Below are 6637 nucleotides of genomic sequence, written 5' to 3'. Positions count from 1 at the left end.
ACCTTATCAGTAAACTTCAGGTACAACATCTCCTGTATCCTCTTTTCTTCCCCTCAACTCTTTTGCCCAACTTCAACATACCCCAAGCTAGTCTTAGTCACAGGAAGCTTGCTTTTTATATCACATGCACTTGCAGCCTAAAGTTTTAACTCTCAAAAGCTAAGAAACAACTTTTTGGCCTGCTATGTCATTTCTTCCCTGAAGAACTAAGTGAAGCAGTAAGCCTGCTGAATGGTAGAAGAACAAAAAGTACAAAGAAATGCAGAGGAACAGACTCAATTCATTTATTCCTCCACCAATGAGGATTAATCTTTTTAGTAATCCAAGAATCTTCCTGGAGAAAATTGCTATTTTCATAGCCAGGAGTTAAGGGCATCCAGGTCTCCTTCTGAGGCTGAGGGGCTTGTACTTTGATTCCAGTGGAGGAGCCCTGGAGGCGTTTCTGCCTTCCTTCTCTGTGCCTGAGCTGAACCAGGCCCAGATGCATACTGGGCAAGGTTTCTAACACATCTGGACACATCCTAAGACATTCTGCTCCCAGGTCCCCTCTACCTCAGCTCACACAAGGTTCCCTGGGTGGATTGGCAGGAAGAGCATCATGTGGCTGAGCTGAGGACACTATCTAAGAACGACCAGGTTCTTGGGCTTTCTAGGGCCCGATAAAGTGGACTCTTGCTTTTCCAGGGGCCCCTGTATGTCTCCAGGAAGGGAGCAATGAGAAACCAATTGGAAAGGAAACAGAAGAGACAGAATTTTCTGGCTTTGGAGACAGACAAACCTGAATTCCCGTCCTAGCTGTGTCACTAACCAGTTACTGTATAACCACGGGAAAATCAGTTAACCTCTAAGCTTACATCGCTTCATCTATAAAACGGATATGACACTTTCCAAAAGGCCCAAATGAGGCTCAAATGAGATAATACCGTTAAAGGGCCTCATAAACTGTTTGTCCCTGTGCAAACACACGACACTGTTATTGTGAGGGCAATTGCTTCCTGTATGGCCAAAGTGGCTAGTGGATTTCCTGCACATGAAACACGCATCTACTCAGATGCTGGCTGCTGTGCTGGGTCCCAGGGAAACCAAACTGTGTTTCCGCCTTCATCCAGTTTGTTTTGTAACTTGGCCCTGCTTCAGCTTGGGCTGGCATTGAACACAGACTGTCCAGGAAGTTCTGCCTGGCCAATCTGGGCCTCCTGAGATAAGGGGTTAGAAAATCATTATCTGGATCCTGTACATCACAGAAAAGAGCTTCTCAGTTCTTGGCTCTTGGCTCTAGCTTTTGAGCTGCCCCATCCCACTCCTGTCCTCACCTCTCTCTGCTTTCTCTGTTTCCTGTCTCTGCTTCCCCTGTTCATGTTCACAAATGTGTTCTTTAGGCTCTGCCCTGGGCTGTGCCTGGCTGGACCATCAGTCATCTATTTAGCCCACCACTTAGTCTATATAAGGTTGGCCCCAAGCACTTGCTCCTCTAATTTCTCCCGGATCCAGGATCACAGGGCAGCTTTGAAGGAGAGACCACTGGGCTTGGTACAAGTTGCAGAGGAGAACATGGCAATATTGGTACCACCCCTCAAACCTCACAGACTGACATACATGCCCACAGACATACACACAATAACACATGTACATTGCACACACATCATTTACATACACAGAGACATGCACATGGATGTGATCACATATATACATAAATAGACACTGACACAAATACCTTAGATCAGAAAGTCTAGGTAGGGTAGGGAAAGTGATTGACTCTGATTCCCTTTTACTCCCCAAAGTCTGAGACAGACAGGTAGAACTTTACACAAAGAAGGACTTGGCATTCTGAGGAATGTGCCTTTTCTGTCTTTGATGACCCCTTTTATTGACTGAGATCACAAAAGTAACAAAAGTTGCCTTTTATTGAATGTGCCTCTGTGTTCAGTACTGCCTTAGCCCCTTTGTATTGATATATGCCATCTCATGGAGTCTCCCCACTGTTCTATGCAACCTGAATATTCTAGGCCTCACCAGACTATGGGTTCAAAAGAAGCCATCTTAATATTAATGTCCAATCACAGTGGTGCTTAGCCAACCATTTGCCATACAGGACCTTAGTCCCCCTCAAAAGTCTCCTCGGACATTCCAAGGAGTACTCAGAGGTGTCTCACAGGTATTGAGGGAAGTTGTTTATATTCTTATCCTCCAAACAAACACCTCTTCAAGGAATCTTCCCATTGCCTGGTACCCTCTGCCAGAATTCTCCAGCAAGCATCCTCCAGCTCTGACCTTGGCACTGTAGTTTGTAGTAGAGGAGGGGAAAAAAGGGAATTATCAGCTCCCTACCTTTGCCACTGAGGCCCCAAAGCTTCCCCAAATGTACCCCAAGTCTCACAAAGACATGATGTATACCATGCTCCAGCCCTTTTGTGGCAGATTCTTTTGGTGCTCTGCCCTTCACCTTAGGGCTTTATCACTAAGTGCTCGCTAACAAACTTCCACCTGCCTGCATCTGCATCTCTGCCTGAAGGTCACACAGCCCCTGTATCTGGCAGGCTGGAAATACAGTGGCAGGGGTGGCAGTGGAGGGAATTAATACTCCCTGGAGCAGTCCTCAACAAATGACTGATGGGAATTGGTGTATATAACCCCATTCTCTCACCCTTGACATGCAAACCCTGAGGCCTGTATTCGACACAGTTTCCCACAGTTTCTGCATGGCATTAAGCTCCAGTCACCTACAGTGATAGCTGGTTTGATCATTTGTTCATTATGGACCTCCCTCCCTTCCTTTCTCACTCCTCACTTCCCTTCTAGTGTTTCCTGCACCACCTAATAAACTACTTGCTCTTGAATCCCTGTCTCAGGGTCTGTTTCTAGGGGAATTCAAATTAAGGCACCCACTCCAAGGAGATCAGTACCTCTAGCATGTACAGGGACTGAGTCCCTGACAGTGCCTCCATTCATCTCCTCTTTCTCCCCAGGAACCTCCTCATGTGTGTTAACTCATGCATACACTAGCCCACTAATTCTACCACAATCTAGACTGAATTCAGTTTGCATTTAGCTGGGACATCATGCTATACCTGTAAGAGGAGGGAACTGAGCGTCAGAGAAGGAAAGTGAGATGCGTCCTTTTGGCTGTATCTGTGCTGAGGTTTGGCATATATGGGCTTAATGGAGAGCTGAGGGGCTATTTATAGCTGCTCCTGGGTGGAAGCTTTGAATGTGGAAACATAGATGGGTTGCTGTTTCGCAATGCTGCCCTTAATCCTAGCAGCATGGTGACGTGAGGCTGGGGCTTTCAAATAGAATTACTAAAGGCTTAGAGTTCCTTGGTGGCCTAGTGGTTAGGATTCCAGGCTTTCACTGCCGTGGCCTGGGTTCAGTCCCTGGTCGGGGAACTGAGATCCTGCAAGCCGCGCACGCCAAAAAAACAAACAAACAAAAAACCTGCTACATTAAAAACAACAAAAAAAAGACTTTACTAAAGGCTTGATGGTGACACAGGAAATAAACAGAGTAACATGATATTAGACCATCTATCTCACAAATAATAGTCTGTTTTCTTCACCCAAAGATATCCATTCCCATTCAAACTTTGAGCTCCCTCAATGCGGTGTTCTGAACATAATCTGTGCCTTCCTGACCTGCCTGAGGCTGGTCTACAGAGTTCCCATCTCCTGGATACTGAAGTGATTATGACTTACCAATGGGGTCACAGACTTACAGTCTCTATCAAAATATATATTGACTTAATACAGTACATAGTCACAATTCACTAGAGATTTCCTTATATAAGATGAGACCTCAATCAGATGTCTGCTTTGCCTTTCTTGATCCAGCTTCTTTGTCAGCTCTGCATACAATGGCCAGGGGTCTCTAAGAGGCTACTCTGGCTATTCATTTGTCTTGCCTGCAGGTTTGTCTCAGTTTCTCCTCTCCGTCATTGACCAAATGCCTGGATTTTCTAAGCAAAGCTGTAATTGGCTCAGCATTCCTGCCTATTCTATCTTTCAATCACCCTGAGACTTTGAGGAGATTTTATTTTGTAGCACATGAAGATTACAGAGTAATCTTTTCTACCTGTATAAGGTTTTGACAGGTTAAAGATTTCACCCTAGAAGACATAACTGCATGGCTGGTCAACCAGTGCCATTTGTACTCTTTTCACATTCAGAGCAAGGGCAGGCTTGAGAGTCCACACTGAGTTCTGGGGAGATATCAGAGAGCGCTGAATGCCCTTTAAAAGCACCTGAGGGGCTTCCCTGGTGATGCAGTGGTTAAGAATCCACCTGCCAGTGCAGGGGACACGGGTTCGAGCCCCTGTCCAGGAAGATCCCACATGCCGTGGAGCCCGTGCGCCACAACTACTGAGCCTGCACTCTAGAGCCCGTGAACCACAACTACTGAGCCTGCGTGCCGCAACTACTGAAGCCCGTGTGCCTAGAGTCTGTGCTCCGCCACAAGAGAAGACACCGCAATGAGAAGCGCGCGCACTGCATCGAAGAGTAGCCCCCACTCGCCGCAACTAGAGAAAGCCCGCGCACAGCAACCAAGACCCAACACAGCCAAAAATAAATATAAATAAAATAAATAAATTTATTAAAAAAAAAAGCACCTGAGACCTCTTAACTCTTATCAGCTGTTATTACTCAGAAAGTATTGTGGCTGAGGAGTGGCTTACTCTAGCCTGGGAAAACTGAGTTTAAAACTTTCCCTGACAGCAGAATAGAACAGAGATGAGGAAGCCCAGGGAGACTATTTCTTTAGCTTCACTAAGAAGTCATAGTTCTCAGAGATACCCTTGAACAGTTGACCTTGCTATTGGGCCTACCTTGCTATTGCTACTGTTGCTAAGTTATAGAAAAAGAAAATTGCCTGAAAGAAAATGTTTAGCTGGTAAGGTCAGAACCATTCAGCCTTGGGCAAGTTGAGCACATATGTATACATGTGTGAAGTCAGTTATACTCCACCTCCAGGAAAAAACTCCAGCCATATCTTCTCTAAGTCCCTAATTGTTTATATAGTTTTATTAACTTATTTCTTTGATTGAAAAAAATGTCCTGTATTTCTCTTGTGACTGAGTCAGAAAAGGATGGGTCAGGACACCTGGAAACCACAGCTGGTAAGTCACACCTGCCTTATTCAGTGTTCTGAAGACCTGGGAGTCAGGAAAAGTCTGGAAGGACTCAATAGAAGGCTTTATCTGGTCAGGCTGACATTTGCAGATTCAACCCTCTGCAGGCCTTCCATTCTTAAAGTTTTTTTAAGGTGCCTAGCATAGTCCTGGTACATAGATGGTGTTCAATAAAATTATTTTTGAAGGAATGGGTGAATGAATTTCAAAAGTAAGTCTCTTTCAAAAAGCAAGTGAAGAAAATGGCCAGAGGAATTTGAAGAGTCAAGTCATTATTTGGTGAAGGAGGACTGGGAATGAGGGAGGTCAAACAAATGGGTGTGAGAATGTTTTGGAAGCCCTGAAGACCTAATAGTGGGAGCAGATCCACCCAGAGGTGCTGATTATCCAGTTCTCTGCATTATTTCAGAACAGGCCCAGCATTCAAGGCTTGGCAGAAGTGCATGCTGTCTCTTAACTGGAGTCTGTAAAGGCCCCTTAAGATCTTTGAATCTACGTCTTCAGGGCACAAGAAGGCCATCCTTAGAGTATAATGGTTAGAGTGTTAGAGGAGAGGTTTTCAAGGCAGACAATTGGCTCCAATACGCTTTAGCCCTGGTAACTAATGCTCTCGGCTGTCCGGTAAGCTTTTCTATTCCCTTTGCTCCTCTTGCCATAGGACATATTATTTGGCCATGGCCTGTCAGAGTATTCCATCTCTCTGGGTCAGTGATTGGTCCACAGGGGACAGGTGACACAAGTAAAGCTAATCAGAGTCCTTTTTTGACTTTATATATAGGAGAGAAAACTTCTTTTTGGTGGCAGGTTCTTATCTGAGATAAAGTAAGCTTGGGGCTGCCGGCTACCAGGTTTCCTACAGTGCAGAGAGCCTGACAGCTGTAGGAGAGAAACCAAGTGAGTGAAAGAGTACTGAATAATACAAGTACCTAGCACTTAACAGGTACTTTAAAAATGTTAGTTTCCCTTCACCATAAGCCTTGGAAATTCAGTCCTCAGTCAAAAATCTTTTAGGCCTTTAGCTTTTTGAATAGCAAATGGTCCTTCTTGGGCCTCTACTCTAACTACAGTCTCTATTTTTTATTCTCCCCAGCCAGGGAGCTCAGAGGAAATGTTGGCAGAGCAAATCTAGCAGGGAAGTTTCATGCAACTGAAGACACAGAAATAATAAACAAGAAGACATAGACTCTGTCCTCAAGGAGTTGATACTTTAGGGAGGGAAAAAGTCACTAGCACAGATAATGACAACACAATACGCAAATGCAATGACAGAATTGTGCACTGGAGACTGTAGGTAAGATGGGTGAAACCTCATGGAGAGATGCAGGGCAGCAGAATGAAACTGCAGTCTTCATGAGCTGTTGCTTCATCTACAGGGTCAGCACAGGTAAGTTCTCTAGGTAGCTGGTTCTGGTACTGCATGTAAGTGCCCAGCTTCTGTGCTGCAGTAAAGATTGCTGCAGTGTTGACTCCTGCTAATGCGGACTTCTGAACTTTCTCTACAAACACTGATTTGCC

This window comes from Balaenoptera physalus (assembly GCF_965194825.1).
Source record: "Balaenoptera physalus genome assembly, chromosome: 1".
In the NCBI taxonomy this organism is placed as follows: Eukaryota; Metazoa; Chordata; class Mammalia; order Artiodactyla; family Balaenopteridae; genus Balaenoptera; species Balaenoptera physalus.
The sequence above is the reverse complement of the archived record's forward strand: the minus strand, read 5'-3'. Positions refer to the sequence as shown.